Below are 20,118 nucleotides of genomic sequence, written 5' to 3'. Positions count from 1 at the left end.
AGGGCTGATGTCTTTGAACATAGAGTTCAGACGGCCTGGCTCTGACCCTCCTGAAGCTGCACCCCTTCCTCAGGATGAGGCATATTTGGGGCAAAAAGGTTATGGTAAGGACATCATGTCCAAACTGGGAAGTACTCACAAGTTGTCATTGAGTTCAAAATAGCCAGTTGGGCTGTTAACCACAGGGTCAGCAGTTCCAAACCACCAGTTGCTCTGAGGAAGAATGGCGAGGCTTTCTACTGCCTTAAATGGTTACAGTCTCAGAAACCCACAAAGGCAGTTCTACCCTGACCTATAGGTTCACTAGGGGTCAAAGTTGACTTCATGGCAGTGAATGAGGAAACCATGGGAAAAGGGACCAATCGCTAAATAGGATTGTTCTATAATTCTTAAAATTATAACCTTGTGTTAGTTTGGGTAGACGAGAGAAACAAATCCACAGAAACATATGTATGTAAGAGAGAGTTTTATATAAAAGGTAAGAGTACATTAAGAAAGCATCCCAAGTTCATGCTGTCCAAGCCCACAAGTCCAACATTAGCCCATATGTCTGACACCAATCTACAATGTCCTCCTCCATCTCACAAAACACACACTATGATGCCAACTGCAGCAGGAAAGCTGAATCGAATCAGTGAGCGTGTAAGCATCTCAGTGCTGGCAGGGATCTCCACACGGCTGCTCCAGCACCCAGGGCTGCATCAGGGTAGGTCCATGTGGCTTCTCCTTGAGGATGTCTTGCAGGAAGTGAGCCTGCCAGCTGAAGCAGGGAACTGGCTGCACCCTGGTCCGACCATCAGAGAGCAAGAGAGCAAGTGACCCAAGAACTAGAAAGGCGATGCTCACTGAGCCATTTAGCTCTCCGCCCTTCAGTTATTCCCACATGTACTTATCGGCCAGGTTGGCACAATAAACATCACTATCCGAAGCCTGAACACACTAGATGTCCCCAGACCGTTTGTGCATAGAAAATAACTTTTACTGCTTTAAAACGAGAAGCCTGGGGACAAATTCACTCTCCATTTGGAAGGCTGTCTAGGTGGAGATGGCAGTTTTTTCCAGGAGCACCCCACTCTATGCTGTGGGTGAAGGACTAAATCAGGAGGGGGAAAGGCCCCTCCTGACCACCTGGGTCTACGTAGGTGGGCTAGACACTAAGGCAATGTGCGCTTCCACCTAGTACCGTAACTGAGGGACCACGTGGTCTTACTTTACACTCTGAAACCCGCGTGGCTTGCTGCACAAGTTAGCATCAGGCTTCTGAGGGTGGCGAGCTGTGGAGGGCTCATTGGGCGCTGCTTCCCTTTCCTCGGGTTCTGTGTCCAGATGATGAGTTGAAGACTCCTCACTCATTTAAATCTGCTGAGCAAGACCTCTCTCGAGTGTTGGAAAGCAAGGGTGTTCCTTTGAAGCCTAAAGGTGTGCCTGATCCAAGTCAGGGCATTTTCAGTGACCTCATAGGCATGGGAAAGGTGGACAATGAATAAGGACGTTGGAAGAATTGAATTGTGGTGGAGCATATGAAATGTACCACGGACTGCCAGAGGGACAAACCAATCTGTCTGGAAGAAGTGCGGCCAGAGTGCCCACGTGCGGCAAGGACGGCCGAGACTTCGTCTTATATATTTGGACACCTTGTCAGGAGAGCCAGTCCATGAAGGAGGACCTCGTGCTTGGTCACGTGGAGGGGCAGTGAAAAAGAGGAAGGCCCTTGAGGAGATGGACTGACACAGTGGCTGCAAGAATGGGCTCAGGCTTAGGAACAATTAGGAGGATGGCGCAGGGCAGTGAAGTTAAAAAAAAAAAATCAAAGGTACCTCAAATTGCTCAGGTGATTTTTAAAAAAGCATATTTTTTTATGCTTGGTAGGTACCGTCTTTTGAATCGGTTCCACTCACAGTAACCCTACGTAAGATAGCACGAAACACCACCTAGTCTGCATCATCTCACAATTGTTTGATTTAAGCAGTTTTATTAGCACTTCATCCAAATGTCATACAACAATTCAATCATCTCAAGAAGACTTGTACAATCATCACCGAATTCAATTCTAGAACATTTTCTTCTTCCTTGTAGTCATTGTCATTCAAGTAACTATTTTTTTTTCTAACTGTGGCAAAACTATTCACACCAGAACATTCTCCAGTTCCACAACTTACACTCATATAATTCCGTGCCATTGATTATACTCTTTGTGTTGTACAATCATTAATGATATCCTCTTCCAAATTATTCTACCACTATTGACATAAACTAACGACTCTTTCCCCTTCACTTATGATAACCATTGCTCAAGTTTGATTTCTTCCCCCCACCCTCCCATGGGTTCCTTGATATAGTATTCATATATCATACATTTCATGGTTAAATTGTGTTTAAAAGTATTGTATGTATACACAATAACAATCAGTTCTAGTGCTCCCTGCTCGATTCTACATTCATTGTTTGCTCCCCAATTCCCCTCACCCTCCCTATCTCCCCACCCCACCCCACAATAAACCATTGCATCAGTTATCTCCATGCATCTACTCTTTCTGTGCTTCACACACTGGGAAACCAAACAGAAACAATAAAAAACAAACAAAAAAATAAAATGGCAAGGGTAAAATAATAATAATATAAAGTTAAAAATACAAATAATGAGTAAGAAAGAAAAGACCACCATCAATATTTAAACAGCCAGGGAAGAAATTTTTTGTCTTGGAACAAGCAAGCAAGCCATGTTTGAGCCTGGAACAAATTCAGGTTGGGTCAAAATGGAGGTCCACTGACCAACTATCAAGTTCGATCCAGCATAATCAACTTTACAAGGATCTCTGTATGATAGAAAAGCTGCTTGATTCCCTTGCCTGTGGCTACAGGGGGTTTGCCAGAGGCTTCATCTGACCAGACACTCTGCAGATGGGTTGTGGACTCCTGCTGTCCTCCATACCCTTCTACAAATTGGGTGTTCACAATTTAAGCTCTGGTACTTTTCCCGTCATCATATTTGGATTTTGTTGTTGTCATCTTTCGGGTCATACAAGCTGGTGTGCTTCTTTCATGTGAATTTAGTTGACTCCTCACCTAGAGGAGTACAACCCTTTATGACCCCAGACACTATTCCAACTGATAGCCTAGCCGGGCACCATCTGCTTTCTTCACCACATTTTGCTGCCGTGCTCTTCTCTTCACTGATTTTTTTCATGAAGGCAAGTATTGAACAGGGCCCAGTTATCGGAACTACCTCTTCTTGGATTGGAGCTAGAATTAAGTGGGGACCCAGAATCTATCTGCTTGTCCACGGGTTATGCACGACTATACTTTACTTTGGTGGTTGTATTATGATAAAAACTAACCACCATAAAACCAGCAACAACAGCCACAAACCAGCCAGCAAACAAACAAAAACCAAAATCAAAAGGCAGCAAAACAAAAACCCAAGGAGACAAAAAGGAAAAAATATTGTCAATCAGCCCCCGGGGGTATAGATGATTGCATTGATAACTTCAACAATTTCTCCGATAACACAGAGCTGCAGACACTGCTGGGGTGAAGAGTCTGTGGGTGTGCAGTTCCACCGGGAGCCGCACCCCATGAATTGCTGGCCTGGCCTCACACTTGTTTTGATGCTTGAGTCCATTGCTATAGCCATTGTGTCATTCTATCTCCTTGAGGCTCTTTTATGGTTTTTTTTTTGCTACCCCTTTACTGTACTATGATACTTAGCATGATGCCCTTTTCCCAGGGACTGGTGTGTCTTGGTGAGGACTCCGAATTCCTTGCCCTAAATCCTAAGGAAGAGCCCTGGTAACATTGGACTGCCGCTTCAAAGTCAGCAGTTTAAACACACCAGCTGCCCCCTGGAAAATTTAGTCTCAGCAGCTCGACATAGGGTTGCTGGTGTTGGAATCGACTTGATGGAGGTGGAAACTTCTAGGGCCCGATTCTGATGCTGTCCTGAATGTTGAAAGAATGACTGGGGTGTGTACCTCTGGGTTTCAGATGCAACCCAGAGGTGCCTATAGACTGTGGGTGCTGGTGCGTCCGCGTGCTAGTAGTGGAGGTTGTTGGGGTTAATGATGGGGGAAGAGAAAGGGTAAACCGGGCAAGGGCCAGCATGCCACCACACTGTTGCCCCAACTGGTACCAAACTGCGAGGCATCTGAATGGGAACCTGCCATTTCACGCTGCACAAAGGCAGCTTTGTCTAAGTTGGAAGACGCCTTAAGGTTTGTTGGCTTGGCTTATGATTTTAAATATTTAATATGCGAGCTTCTATATGAACTCTCACCTCGCTTCCTCTCACACATTTTAAGCCTTCTTGGGCTTTACTGCATTAGTCCGAGAGAGGAATCGGCGACCTGGAGTGCTTGTATATTTTCACAGGAGTGATGGTCCAGCTGCACTTTGCAAATCTAGACAAGCCCTAAGTGTTTATGCTAGAGATCCTGACTAACGCCATGGAAAGAAAAAGGGCCTGGTCCACACTCTTTCTTTCTTTGGTTCCCCTTGTCCCCTCCAATACAGTAACCCCCTCTCCAAAAAAAAAGAATGAAAAAAGGAGAAAGTGGGTTTTTTTGGTTCTCTGGAGATCTGGGTGATCTGGGTGCCCAGGCTGGGCATCTTAAAGGCAAGTAGGTCGGCTACTGAGCACCCAGGACAGCTTTGGAGGTGCCATCCGAAACCAGCCTGCCACAGGGGCCTTCCTGGAGGCTAAGCGTTGGCTTCCAGAGGGCTTCTGCCTCCAGCTCGCCCTCCTTCAACTCCTAGGACTGAGTACACTCACAAAAGCAAATAGGAAGAACAAATCGCAGAGAGTCCAAGTTTAGAGGAAGAGCCAGTGGTGCCGGCCGGAATGTGGACTGGAGCCCACTGGAGCAGCCCCAAGCCGGCTTTGCTTTCTCCTAGGCCAGCACCCGCCACCCTGTCCCCAAGCCGGCCCGGAGCGGCGGGACGTCGCCCATTTAAGGGGCGGACCCGGGCTCCACGTGCTTTCTGCTGAGTGATTGAACTACGTAAACAGAGGCCGGGGCGGGGGAGGAGGGAGCGCACAGGCTTTGACCGCTAGTAACCCCGGCATTCAGCGCGACCGAATCTATAAAAGGAACTAGTCCCGACCAAAAACCCGTAATTCCGAGGGAGAGTGAGTGGGGCCGGGACAGCCAGAGCCGAGCGGACAGACACCCTTCTGCCCAGCTGACTGTGGGCCGGGCAGGGACGCAGCGGGGCCAGCGCCGCAGGAGCCACTTTCTGGGGGCCTTCAGCTCCTTTCTTCTTTGTTGCGCCCCTCCCTCCCGCACGCCCCTCCAAGAGCCCGTTAAAGAGTGGGGGCCGGAGACGCAGACCCTAAAGCAGAGCACAGGTAAGAGGTACTCTCCGGACTTGACTGGGCACTATTGTTTTCAATAGGACCCCTGGAAGCTTTCCAAAGCCCTCGGCTTAGGGTGCTTTGGTCGGGACTCTCGGGCCCCCATTTATTGCAAAGAAGATGGAACGGGGGCGGCTGAAGTGGGGAGGGGACATTTTGGGGGGGGGCAGGCGGGCTGTGGAGACCCTGGGGCGCCACGCTGCTGAGCTGGAGGCGGGTTCAGCCCCCGGGAGCTTACAGAGCATCTTCAGCATGGAGAGTTGGGGCGCAGAGCCTGGGGCGCAGTGCCTGGGGCGCAGTGGGGTCCGCAGCTGCAGGACGTGCTGCGTGCTCGGCTGCCGGTTGGTCGGCGAGAGGGACAGTCTGGCAAGAAGCACCTCCCTTTGTTCGGGAGCCCCCAGCAGACTGGAAACCTCTCCAGCCGTGGGTCAGCCCGCGCCCCCGGGGACAGATCCCAGCGCCTGGTTCCCTTCATCCTGGCAAACCAGATCTGAGTAGAGTGCCGACCTTGGGGGGGGTGCGCCCCCGGACCGTAGCGGCGCCCCCTTGTTCCCTAGGAACTGGGGTAGACCCCAACTGGGTCCCTTGAGCGTCTTCTGGCCTGAGACTTGCAGTGGGCTTTGCTTTTGTCCGGGAATCCTGCCGACCGTCCCGGTCCGTGCCGGGAGCCCAGGTCCCTAGCGCATGCAGGGTTTGCTCCTTTTGAGAACAGATTTCCAGGGAATGCACTGGGGAGCCCATTCCTTCCTTCCCCCCGTTTTCTGCCCCTTTCTGCATAGTCTCTGGAGGCAACCTCGGGCCGGCGGGCATGCACCGGGAAGCTGGGGCAAGACCGCGCGGAATGACCGAGAGTAACCCCGGCGGGCGGTGGAGACCTCGGAGCTGCGAGGCGGGGCTGCGCTCGCTCGCGGAGGAGGGAGTGAGGGCGCGGGCCGCGCGGTCCCCGGGGACTGGCCCGCAGCGCCTCCTGCCAGGGCGGGTTAGGAATGGGCCGGGGCCTGGCCGGGCTGGTCTCCGGGAAAACTTCGCCTTCCCACTAGCATGGGTGGTACCAGACTGGACCCAACACCCCGGGCTTTCTGCTCTGGTTGTTTTCTGATAGCTTGTTTCTTGACTTCCAGATCGTCGCTAAATCAGAGAAAGTTCCTGGGGTGTCCACTTGTACCAGCGTTGTGTAGTTGTGTAGGCGCCACCCCCCCTCCCCCCAGCATTTGTCAGCAAGAATGGGGAAAGAAAAGAAAACGTATGAAATAAACACGATCTTTGTGTTCGGTGCCTTAGAGTCATTTCTGACCCCTAGCGACTGCTTGTACAACCAAGTCAGACACTGAGCCCTGGTTGCAAGATCTTAGGGTGTGCTGCGGTGAGAACAAATGAGGAAAGAAATCAAGAAAGGAAGCCAGTATTTGATAGAAGACCAATGGGCCATATAGTCCTTTGGTCATTGATACTGTCGCCTTTCAAAACCCAGTACAACTTTCCCAAGAATCCCTGGTGGTGGTAGCGATTTCCAGTTGGGCAGCTAACCGCAAAGTCAGCAGTTTGAAACTCAGTGGGAGAAAGGTTAAGCTTTTTTACTTCAGTAAAAAGTTAGGGTCTCAGAAACCCACAGGGACAGTTCAACCCTGTAGGGTCCCCATGAGGTTATCTATCTATTGATTAATTGTTTTATTAGGGACTCATAACTCTTATCACAATCCATACTTACATCAATTGTGTAAAGCACATTTGTACATTCTTTGCCCTCATCATTCTCAAAACATTTGCTCTCCACTTAAGCCCATGGCATCAGCTCCTCATTTTTCCCCTCCCTCCCTGCTCCCCCATCCCTCAAATCAGCAAGTTACTTCCCCCAGTTCTTAACCCCCTCCCCAACCCGCCCTAATTTTTCTCTACGTTCAAAAGTGGTGTTTTCACAGGTTTGCTCACCAGTAATTTGAACCTCAAACCTGTGTTGATTTTTTTCAGACAGAGCTGAGATGCCCGCTGCAAGGATTTTTTAATGTTTTCACTTTAACTTATTCCTTCTCATATCTATATCCATCACAGATATACTAGGACTCGGTCTTTGAATGACTTCTCCCAAAGGGAAGGAAGTGGGAAGGCTTGACAAGTATTCCTTAATAGAACTTCTTAGACCCAGTCTTTATTGTCAAGTATTAAGTTTTCCTTCTCAGTCTTTCCCAAGTACAGCCATACAACGTTCAGGTAATTCACGACAGGGATTTATTGGGACTCATTAGATACTGAGCAAATCATTCTGTATGCAGCAAAGAACCCGGGAAATAAAGGAAAAGAGGATGCCAGGTTTACTGTTGGCCACAGTACACTTAGGACCAGCATTGCTGCAAGGACCAGGCTTGTGTTCTGGACTGTCACACCTGATGTGACCACATGCCTGTCATGTAAGAGTCTCATCTCTAGGTAAGCATTTGAAATCTCACAGCTTATAAATATTTCAATTTACTTCTAAGTACAGGTCTGTAATGGGCCCTGGGCACATTTAGGTTTAAGGAGTATTTAGAGTTTATGTGAGAAAATGCACTAATGTAGTATAGGAAGAGAGTGCTTAAGGCTTAATCGTTTTCGTACCTCTAGGCAAGGCAGTCCTGATGCAAATATTATTAAAAATGAATGAAACGGAATGAAACTCCGCTACTTAGCTTTTTGTTATATTTTGTACTACTTAGCGTATATGGACGGGGATTGAAATATTTTTCAATGCTAAGATTTTGTTTTTGTTTTAGTACACCGTCTACCTATAAACCAGGTGGTTTATGTTGTCTCACTGCCTTGGAGTCCATGCTGACTCAGCACCACCTGTGGGCTTCCAAGACTGTAACTGTTTACAGGAGTGGGAAGTTCGCCCTTCTGCCCAGGAGGTGCTGGTGGTTTTGAACTGCTGACCATGAAGATGGTAGCCCAGTGCGTAACCACTACACCTCTAGTATGCCTTACGCTGTGTTCATGGTAACTGCAGATTTTTAGTATGTTTGTTATTTCAGTATTTAGCACCTAAAATAATACAATGGAAATTGCCTTAAGTTCTTTTTAACTGTGAACCTCTTGGATATCTAGAAAATGCAGGCAGTTTTTGCATTTCTAAAAGACTCTCGAATTGAAATCCAGATTCTTACCATCAAGATATCAAAGAAACAACGCAAGTGCAGTGCTTCTGACGATCAATTATTCAGCATCAATTTTTAAAGACACTTTCTGGAGATGCATTTTATGTAAATGTGCGGGGAGGAGTTCTCGAGTCCGCCTTCATCTCTGCATGTGGAAATAAACCAAATGGCAAATGGATCACAGTTGTATTTATTCTGCTTGCCTAGCTCTGTAAGGAGCCCTGGTGGGGTCGTGGTTACAAGTCGGGCTGGTGACTACAAGGTTAGCAGTTAGAAACCACCCACCGCTCCTCAGGAGAAAGATAAGGCTTTTGACTCGCGTAAAGAGTTAGTCTTGGAAATTCACAGGGGCAGTTCTGCCTGTCCTATAGGGTCACTGTGAGTCACCATTGACTTGATGGTTTTCATATGCTACATATCTAGCATAGCAAGTGTTCATGCCCAAAAGTACATACATGTACATATATACACCACATAGTATGATGTTCAAAGTACTGTTCTAAGTGCTTTTCTACCAAAGCAAATTTAAGCCCTCTAACAAGCCGCCATTTAGTGTCCCCATTCTCCAGATTAAGACGCAGGGAGGTTAACCAGTTTATCCCTGGTCACACACCTCACAAGGGACTGAGTTGAAATTTGAACCCAGGAAGTTAGACACCAGGCTCTTTCTCATGTTTTGTAAAGAGGTGGTGCAATTTCAGGGGCTAAGATCCGGGAACTCTGAGGATGCTTCTGTGCATTCATTGGCCGTAGTCCCTAGCACCGTCTGCTGCCTGCGTTGAACTTCCCTCATGTTGGGCGTGGGCCCGCCAGATTCTGGTGAGCCTGCCGAGATGGCAGCACGATGGAAAGGAGGGACAATAGGACGTACTCAAGTCTGATTTCTGTACTTGGTTAAAAAGGATAATTGTACTTTCGTTTCAGTCAGGTATCTTATGAGTAGGTGCTGTGATAGCAGAGGTTTTCCTGTGGGGCACAGAAACTGAAGTGACAGGGAATCTGACTGGAAAAGTAGGAAGAACTGAGAAGGGCCAAAATGATAGCGGGAGCAGAGTCGGTTATCACTGCAGCGAGTTCTTTTTAATGGCTAGAATGCAATCCAATCCCTGCTTGTCCGGCCCTAGTCATGGTGTGGGCCAATTGAAGTGACTGTTCCTGCTTTTGCTATCTCAAAATCAAGTTTAGTTTTTTGGGTAAAGTTTCTCTGAAAGTAAATAGTACAGTGATGGGAAACTGCCTTTCTTATTGTTTGGTGAATCAAATTAAAAGTAAACTCATAGGAAAAAACATTTCTCCTTGGTTCAACACAGTTACATTGATGGTTGACTTACTTATGTTGTATGTGTTTCTAAACATATTGCATGTTAATAACTAAGCTCCTATTTAGGGAAATCACATGTGTTTGTTGTTATTATCTTTGTTTTACATGTGGGCATACTGAGATTCAGACATATAAATTAACCTGGTCACGGGGTTTATATACATGGAACTATAGTTACCGCTCAGACAGTTTGATTTTCATGAGATTATCCTCATCAGGGGAAAGGTTTGATTAAGAAAATAAGATAGTAGCAAATGACAAAAATGGGTGCTTTTACCTGAACTCAGTTCCCTGGATAGGCAGCCAGCGTTGATATTATTGATCTGATGCACTTTAGAAACACAAGTGGCAGAGAATGGAATTCTCCTCTGTACAGTGCTTTCATTTGGCACCTTTGCTTACTTTACATTCCTTGAGACCCTAAATAGTATCGAAGCAAAAAGCCATCAAAAAATGGAAGTGCATCAGACTCTGGACTTCGTTTCTCAAACAAAACAAAGACTCAAGTCCACAAATCCCACCTTTCTCCATTTTGAAAGATAATTCGAGTCTTTTTGCTAGCATTACAGTAGAAACTACTTTCAGCACCCTACTTTTCCTCTCCCACACCTGGAGAGAATGAATGTGTCCCCTCTTTTTACTCTGATAGATAGGATTGGGCAGCACCATTTCTGCCAGATGTGTGATGCTTTTCATTACAAGTCAGTCGCAGTGGAGTTGATAAGGTCACAATGACCCCGTGTGTGTGTCCCTAGAGCTGTGCTCCACAGGGCTCTCAGTGGCTGGTTTTTTGGACGTGGGGGATTGAAAGGCCCTTTTTCCAAGGCACCTCTTGGGCTGAGCCTTACCTGTCTTCTCCTGTGTGTGCTTCCTCAGGGGGATGTCTTTGTTTTACCCGCTTTCTCTTTATGTGAAAGGAGCAGTAAATGCTGATTCGAACAATCAGAGAATAGAAACCTTGGTGTGTGTTCAGATTCTAAAAGGCTACTTAAGGTGGGACAGGCTACATTTTTGATAGATTGAGACATTTTTTTTTTTGTTTGGGACATTTTAATGTGTACTTCAGTTGTTTTTTTTAACTGAGGTAAAAATTTTTTGCCATTTTTTACTGAGATGAAATTGCGTTTTGTCAAATTACCCATTTTAAAATATACAGTTCATGTGACACTGAGCAGATTACTTTTTATAGCATTAATAATTCTACTTTTTCTCAGTTTCACTTCCTTTTGAGGAAGCTGTGATTTGAGAAATACAGCCTGTGACTTCCCACATTCAAGTATTTTGATCGTCTATTATCTTATTAAGACTATTGATGCACATGTTATCCATATCTTAGTATTCTTAATAGTGAGATCACTCACTAAGTTACCTATAGATGTAAAAACTAAAGAATAACTTCATGTGCATTATGTTTGCTTTTATTTTTTTTGTTCGAACTCTTTTGATATTTGTTTAAACTCTTACAACGTTCTTATAAGAAGCACTGAGAAGTCAAAACATTTTATCTGGCCTATCTTAAAGTGTAGGTCTTTTAGGGTAAACTGGTATTTGGTGAAGGAGCCTGGGGGTGTGGGCAGTGGTTTAAACAGTGGGCTATTAACACAGAGGTCAGCAGTGAAAACCCACCAGCTGCTCAGAGGAAGAAAGACAAGGAAATCTTCCATAAAGATTTATGACCTCAGAAAACCAAGGGAGTTGTTCTGCTCTGTCCTTTAGGGTTACTGTAAATCAGAATCGACTGGAGTCTACTTGAGGACAGTGTTTTTTCCTGTTGCTAAGTAGTACATGAGGTTTTTCTTTGAGACATTTTCTTTCAGTCGATTCATGTATAAAAGTTTCCTTTAGTACTCTGAAGCTAGAGTATTTGTTATCTAACCCCAAACTCACACTCACTTCCATCTAGTCAATTCTGACTCATGGCAACCCTACAAGACAGGGTAGGACTGCTTCTGTGGGTTTCTGGGAACGGAACTCTTTATGGGAGTAGAAAGCCCCATCTTTCTTCCCCAGAGCAGCTGTTACCTAGTCCCTAAATAAATAAATATATTTTTAGTGTCAGGACAGCATGTAGAACGTAGGTACAGATATCAGTGCAAAAGAACATGGGCATCATAGTCAAATACAAGGGTAAGTCCAAAAGTACTGCTACTATAGCTTCAGCTCATAAATGCGCAAATTTATTTCAGAATCAGAGAGTTTCAACACGCTTCTGTGATCCGTGGATGGATGAAACCAAATTCCCTCAGTCATACACTTATCTTAGTCTCTTTAGAGTGCCTTCCAAAAGTTCCAATCAAAATAGCGGCTTCAGAGGGATGTCTCGAACCCCTTACATTTAAGATAAAGAGGTGTTCACAAAGTTTTGAAGACTTTGTGGGTCACCAAGGGTAATCTTGACAGATTTTCTCCAGTACACAGCATAGTCACACAGTACACAGCACGGTCACACAGTACACAGCACGATCACACAGTACACAGCACGGTCACACAGTACACAGCACGGTCACACAGTACACAGCACGGTCACACAGTACACAGCACGGTCACACAATACACAGCACGGTCACACAGTACACAGCACGGTCACACAGTACACAGCACGGTCACACAGTACACAGCACGGTCACACAGTACACAGCACGATCACACAGTACACAGCACGGTCACACAGTACACAGCACGGTCACACAGTACACAGCACGGTCACACAGTACACAGCACGGTCACACAATACACAGCACGATCACACAGTACACAGCACGGTCACACAGTACACAGCACGATCACACAGTACAAAGCACTGTTACACAGTACACAGCATGGTCTCACAGTACACAGCACGGTCACACAGTACACAGCACGATCACACAGTACACAGCACGGTCACACAGTACACAGCACGGTCACACAGTACACAGCACGGTCACACAGTACACAGCACGGTCACACAATACACAGCACGGTCACACAGTACAGAGCACGATCACACAGTACAGAGCACGGTCACACAGTACACAGCACGGTCACACAGTACACAGCACGGTCACACAGTACACAGCACGGTCACACAGTACACAGCACGGTCACACAGTACACAGCACGGTCACACAATACACAGCACGATCACACAGTACACAGCACGGTCACACAGTACACAGCACGATCACACAGTACAAAGCACTGTTACACAGTACACAGCATGGTCTCACAGTACACAGCACGGTCACACAGTACACAGCACGATCACACAGTACACAGCACGGTCACACAGTACACAGCACGGTCACACAGTACACAGCACGGTCACACAGTACACAGCACGGTCACACAATACACAGCACGGTCACACAGTACAGAGCACGATCACACAGTACAGAGCACGGTCACACAGTACACAGCACGGTCACACAGTACACAGCACGGTCACACAGTACACAGCACGGTCACACAGTACACAGCACGGTCACACAGTACACAGCACGGTCACACAGTACACAGCACGGTCACACAGTACACAGCACGGTCACACAGTACACAGCACGGTCACACAGTACACAGCATGATCACAGAGGCTCATTATGAAGAGGCTTTAAGACAATTGAAAACTACACTGGTAGGAGGAGCCCAGCAAGGTTGCGTGGCTCAGTTGTTTTCTATCATAACCATGTACCTATCCATTCTTCTAAGGTAGCAAGGACTGTCCTAGGAGAATGACATTGGGAATCTGCACCCCATCTACCTACAGCCCTGCCCCTTCAGATTTCTCCAAAACTAGAAGAACATTTGAAAAGAACACAATTGGAGTTTCTCAGGGAGGCCAAAAAGGCCCTTTTTACATGAGTTAAATTGAAGAGCTCAGAATTCTTGGAGGAAGGATGAGGGACATGAAAAATGCTGTCTTGAGAAGGGTGTCTCTCTAGATGGAGGAAATGCTGAGAAGAAGCAGCTTCTTCATATTTTAATTATTTATATTTAATCAAGGTCTCCGCCATCTTTGAAATGGGCATTTGTGTGCCTAGGTGTATGTGTCTGCACACGTATGCGTGAAAAGTTAAGATAACATAAAGCTTGGCACATGAAAAAAGCTCAGACTCACTGCCATTCCATCGATTGGCACCTAGTTATTGCTATTTATGTCCTACTTCTGTTTCAATAATTTTAAAAACTTTGATTTTCTGTTCCTCACTGCCATTGAGTCATTGCTGACTCATGAGTGATCCTGATCTTGTTTCTGACTTGCCGTGGTGGGAATCTCTTTGGAAGTCAAATACTCATTTGGATTCTGACTTCTGGACATTTTCATGATTGGTATATGTTTTCCTGAAATATATAGTGAAAATTCAAACTCAAATTAACTACCAAAGAGTCGACTCATGGCGACCCATTAGGGCAGGGTAGAACTGCCCCTGTGACTTTCTGAGATGATATCTCTTTTAGAGAGTACCAAGCTTTGGTTTCCTCCCCAGGTCTGGAGGGGGGTTTCCATCGCTGACCTTGAGGATTGCAGGTCAACTCACACCCACTATACTACCAGGGCTCCTTCCAAAACCAGTCTCTACTCAGAAGTGGAAGGTCACTTACTAAATAATTGGAAGCAATTCAAATTATTCCTGTTAAAATGTATCTACAGAACAGCTATTGCTTTCCAAAAGGATCTTCATTTGTTTAGAAAGGAAATTAGCAAGTTTTACAGAGCTGCTAAAGAGAAGACCAAATAGAGATTTCTTTTTCATGGAGTTAATGGCTAAAATGGTTCATTCACTGGCATCGAGTCCAGGCTGATTGACAGTGACCCGTGAGGACAGGGTAGAACCGCCTCTGTAAGCCTTTGAGACTGTGATTCTTCACAGGGGTAGAAAGCCCCCTCTTTCTCCCTCACAGGAGTAAAATCTCTCTCCTCTCTCTCCTCTCTCTCCCCCTCTCTCCCCCTCTCTCCCCCTCTCTCCCCCTCTCTCCCCTCTCTCCCCCTCTCTCCCCCTCTCTCCCCCTCTCTCCCCCTCTCTCCCTCTCTCTCTCCCCCTCTCTCCCCCTCTCTCTCTCCCCCTCTCCCCCCTTGGAGAGGTTGGCGACTTTGAAGTGCTGACCTTGTGGTTAGCAGCCCAACTTGTAACCACTATGCCACCAGGACTCCTTTTGTACTAGATGCAGAAAGAGGGTAAATAACTTGTTTATGGTTCACATGTTTGACTCCTGTCAGAGCTAAGGATTTACACTGAGTCAAATAACTGAAATGTGGGTGGAGACAACTGGACATGAAATAACAACAGTAATATGTAATTGATCAAGGATTCACGAGGGAGGGGAAAAAGAGGAGCTGACACCAAGGGCGCAAGTAGAAGGAAAATGTCTTGGGAATGATGATGGCAACCGATGTACAAATGTGCTTCATACAATTGAATGATGGATTGTTATAAGATTTGTAAGAGCCCCCCCATAAAATGATTAATTTTTTAAAAAAGGAAATGAAAAACTAGCAAACTTTATCATGACATAAGAATTAAGTAAAAAAAAAAAAAGAACTAAGTAAAATACTATCTCACAAAGGCAGTGTGAAAAAAAAAAAGAATTGCGCTTTCTTCACTTGGCTGAATTCCTCAATTCCTCTTGCTGTCTTTCCAGAACCCTTTAAGGAATGCATCTCTGTGCCCTCTGTCCTTCCAAAGCACATTAGTCTAATTTGTCAATGTGGTCCACTTTGCGAGAAGCCTTGATCTGACTGCTCACAGAAAGGCTGGCAATTGGAATCCACGAAGGCACGCCTGGGTGAAAGTCCTGGGGATCCTTGGAGACTACAGCCCAGGAAGGCCAGTAGGTCAGTTCTTATTCTATCGGGGCCCACTGTGCGTCAGAATGCACTTGACAGGGAACAACAATATCATCATCATCATCATCCCATTTATGCCCTTCACCTGCATGTGGAAGTTGAAATATAAATTTGATGTTAGAGATCGGTGTGATGGTTTCTCAGCTTCTTAGGTATGTATTGTCTCTGAAATGTTGAAGCTGGCATCCCAGGAGGCTACAGTAGTCGTAATTCCAAGTTAGAAGAGCCTAATGTAAGGGCCATAGTCCGGGGGGGTCTAGCAGTCGCTCACAGTCTGTTCCTGTCTATTGTGATCGCTGGCTGAGTGGTCGGTGGTGGTACCTGGGCATCACCCTTTGATTCTGGGCTCAGGTTCGTGAAGGTCATGGCTCATGCCGTTCGTCAGTCCACTGGACTAAGTGCTTCTCGAGTCTTTGCTTTTCTTTCCTCTTTGCTCTGCACAAAGAGAGACCAATGAGTACATGACTGCTCGTCCCATTTTAAGACCCCAATAGTTAGTCTGTTGATCTGATTTTAACCCCAAGGGTTTCCAAACTAGCAGCCTAATCTTCCTCAAGTGAAAATTGCTCCTTGGTTGGAAGTTTGAATGGAAAGACAATCTCCGGAGAACTCCTGAAGGGTGAGGATTTCTCAGGGCCTGCTTCCTTTTGTAAAAGTATAAAGCACTGCACCTAAGTATGCCTGGTTAACATGAACTGTGCCTCAAGGCAGGGCGGTTTTCTGCTTTGACTTTAATAGTCGTGTGAATTGTAGTAAGGATCGTGAGTTCAAGGTGAGGAAAGCCTTGGGTCAGTTGCGATTATTCAGTGGTCAGCTCTGTTGGAGGACTTAAAAATATAGTGGAAAATGTAGTGGAATGAGGGCCGTTTTCCAGTTTGCAGTGCCAGTCACATTGCATGTGACTGCCTCGTGGCGTTCTGCTCTGCTGTGCAAATGGACAGGTGCCTGTCACTTCGGATGGACTCCATTAAGGAGTGTGGATGTTCCTTTCCCCTGGATGTGGTAGAGAGGAGTGGCATTCCAGCCTGAGGCAGCTCCTCCATGTGGCGACCCAGAGCTCACCAGGTAGTGACTTAGCACATTGTCACTTTGGGGATTGGATGGTGTGAACCATAAATGCCTTATTAAATGGCAAAACTAAAAAACCGAGGCTGTCAGATGTTCTACCCAAGACCATCTTTCCACACCCTCTTCCCTTGAGCACGTTTTTTCTCTCGTGAACAAAATGTTTGAGAAAATCTTCAAGACAGTAAGACTTTGTAAAAGGAAAACCGAGTCTTGATAACATTGGAATAACACAGATCCATTATCTTTGGTAGAATCCTCCCAAACCACAAATAGTAGAATTGACTTTACCAGTCTCCCCGCCCTGCCCCGAGGTCTTTTTAAAGAAGCTTCACACCCTGAAGGCTTTGTTTTTCAGAATTACCAGTAGGTGGATTTAGACGTGTGATTTTCTTCCTCTTTCCTGAATTTATTTTGAGGACAGAGCCAAGTGGTGTGCTTCGGGTGTGGTGGAGACAGGGTTCGTTTCTAAGGCTGGCAGGGCCTCTGTGCCTCCCTAGAGCCGTGATTATTATTGAGGTAACGGCCTTTGCAAGCTGAGGTGGCGCCGACACATGCCACCTGCCTGCAGTGGTCAAGAGCTGGGTGGAAAAGACTTTCTGGAAAATGGTGACCGGTTTGGGGTGCATAGTCTATGAGCTTGAAGTAAACTAGAACCTGGAGATTCGTTAACTCAGTTTGGTCTAAGTATAGGGAGGGAGGGACGTGCTTAGATAGAAACATTGTGTTCAGGTGCACATCACTTTCATTGGGTGCATCCTCCTCGACTTTGAGCTCTTGAGTGTTTAGGGCCCAAGACTCCCGAGCAAAGCCAGCAGCCTTGTATTTTTTAGGGTTGAACCCTTAGGAGGCAGTGTCCTTGTTAGCTGGCCTGTTTCCAAGCCCGGCAAATGTCAGACTCGCCCATGCTCACATGAAGTCAATGAAAATGAATGTTCTTCCCAACAAATTAGAGAGACTTTCAGGAAAATAATATTGAATCCACAGCCACTTGAACTTGTGTTCCTTTGAACACACCTGGGAATTCTGTCATGGTTTGGGGCCATTGGAACATTTACTTTCAATTACATTTCTAATTTTGCACAGTTGTGAACCCGCTTTAACGCGTTCTCTTCATCCCCGAGGTGTGACTTCAGAGGCTCTCATTGGGCAAATATTTACAGAGCAAATGTTCTGGGCCTAGGGCTTAAGCGTGGTGGAGAACAGGAAGATGCTGAGACATAATAGCACACTTCACAGAACTTACAAAGCAGACTCACCATGCTCACACGAAGTCACTGAAAATGTGTGTTCTTCCCAAGAGACTTTGAGTTGATCAGGGTCATCTGATAGATTGGTCCGCCATAGAAGAATGCAAGTAAGGCTGTAAAGTTGGAAGCCCGGATTTCAGATAGGTAATTCATTATAAAGGATCTAGGAAATGGGGTGGGGAGGGAATGTGGCCAGGTACTAGGGAATTGGAGGCGGTCTTCTGATTTGGAAAAGAGGACGTGGCCCACACGATTGCGTGTCGGTAATGAGAGAGGTGGCGTAGGCTCTCCAAAAGACTTAAAGCAAACAATGATCAGATGTGGCCACAAAGACAGGGTGATACCACCATCACCTCCCGTGGAGGTTGGCCCTGCGGAGAGCTGCAGGTTGCTTTGTAAATGCCTTTGGGAAAACAACATCTTGTGTAGACGAAAGAAGAGCCAAGAGATCATCGTCCTTTAATAAACTGCTCAGTCCTTGTCACAGCCTTGGTGAATACCTTGCCCTAGGAAGGAGGCCATAGGGATCATTGTAATTGCTACTGCTGACCATCCAGATGTTCACGTCGTTGCAAGAATCACCAAGGATTCATAGATGGTATTTCATAACGAGGGTCTACGGGTTCAGAGCCAGGATTCAGACCCAGTCTTCCCTGGTTCCAAACCCTCTCTTGTTCCTGCACCAGAAACTCACTGTCGTTGCATTGATCTGACTGATAGTGACGCTATAGGGCAAGGCAGGACTGCCCCTGTGGGTTTCCGAGATGGTAACTCTTTACAGGAGTACAAAGCTTGGCCTTTCTCTGCACAGCAGCTAGTGGTTTTGAATCGCTGACCTCTGGGTTAGCAGCCCCGCATGTAACCACTACACTACCAGGGTACCTGTGGGGTCGAGGGGGACGAACTTGTGGGAGTCTGTTCCTTAGTAGACTAGATCCATAGGAAGGGCCCCGTCAGTGAGGAAATTTGGATTTGTCTGTCCCCCATATCCTTTGAGTGCTTTGGTAAATACAGCTTCTTGAGGCTGGGAGACGGCCCACTCTAAAGGCGCTAGCCCTTCACAGATGTAAGCTCATGAATGATCTTTGCTTCTATAGTCACTAAGCTATTTCTCCCCAAACTCTCTTAGAAAACCAGCCAACAAGAGCAGGGTATGTTACCCAATGAAACTTTTCTACAAATACAGGATTGCTCACTTGGGCTTCCTTGCCGGGGCTTTGTAGTTCATGGATGGTTGTGAATTACAGAGTCGTCTCATCCCTGCAGGTCGCTCCTTGTCTATGCATTATATCTGTGGTTTGAAATCTTGGCTTTGTTTATCCTTCTCTGCCATATAGTGTTGACGGGCTGTTCTAGAGGAAAGGTTCTTTCCTCCTGCGGTCTACCTCCCCCTTGACCAGGGAAACAGCACGTATTGTAGTTGTCTTGTTTGCTGAAGGCTCCCGTTGACCGGTGCGCTGTGTTTGCTTAGTGGCCATCAGCAGGCGGAGAAGGGCTCTTTGACGTGGTTTCTGCATGGCTCTGACTGTAAAACAAGAAAGTGGGCACTGGACAGGGCTGCTTTCAGGATCCCTGAGTCGTGACAGGTTTACAGGTCCCGAGACTGTTTTAGCTAGAAGTAACAGGAGTGTGGAGGGTGATAAATTGAATCTTTTGATTGTCCAAATACCAGTGACATGATAGAAATAGATGAAAACCTTTGGAGTCTCCTTTAAAATAGAAATTGCTGGCAGCATGAAGAATTATGCTTCTTGAAAGCTCATACAGGTTTGTAAAGCCTTTGTGGATCCCTCCTAGCTCTCCATTGTTATGTATTCATTTCATAGCTCTCTTTTGGAAAATGGAGCCCTGGTAGTAGAGTGGTTATGCTTTGGGCTATGATCCGCGTGGTCCTCAGTTCGACACCACCAGCAGCTCCTCGAGAGAAAGATGAGGCTTTCTACTTCCATAAACAGTTACAGGCTTGGGGGTCACAATGAGTCAGTATTGATTCAATGGTCGCAAGAGAGTTTATTAGTAAATAATTTTATCCAGGGCATTGGTTATGGGAGAAAGAAAGGTGTGTCTTTATCTGCAATCTTATTGTTATTAATAATTGGGTAAGTCTAACACATTTAATATGGAGAAAAAAATTGCCCTTCATTCCACATTATTGGACTTGATCATATGCTTTGGATCTA

The 20,118-nt window shown here is 46.2% G+C and overlaps 1 protein-coding gene across 2 annotated transcripts in view; it reads left to right on the top strand.

Moving 5' to 3' along the window:
• Positions 1 to 5,060: 5,060 nt before the first annotated feature.
• The window catches only part of ABCA1 (ATP binding cassette subfamily A member 1), a 127,950-nt gene continuing 112,892 nt past the window's right edge, over positions 5,061 to 20,118 (top strand). The window contains exon 1 of one of the 2 annotated variants that reach the window (XM_075560258.1): positions 5,061 to 5,344. The gene's annotated coding sequence lies outside the window, so the exon portion shown is untranslated. The remainder of the gene's footprint in view (positions 5,345 to 20,118) is intronic. The other variant, XM_075560259.1, reaches the window with a different exon arrangement.

This window comes from Tenrec ecaudatus, chromosome 10 (genome assembly GCF_050624435.1).
Source record: "Tenrec ecaudatus isolate mTenEca1 chromosome 10, mTenEca1.hap1, whole genome shotgun sequence".
Classification (NCBI taxonomy): Eukaryota; Metazoa; Chordata; class Mammalia; order Afrosoricida; family Tenrecidae; genus Tenrec; species Tenrec ecaudatus.
This window is presented reverse-complemented; position numbering and strand designations above follow the sequence as displayed.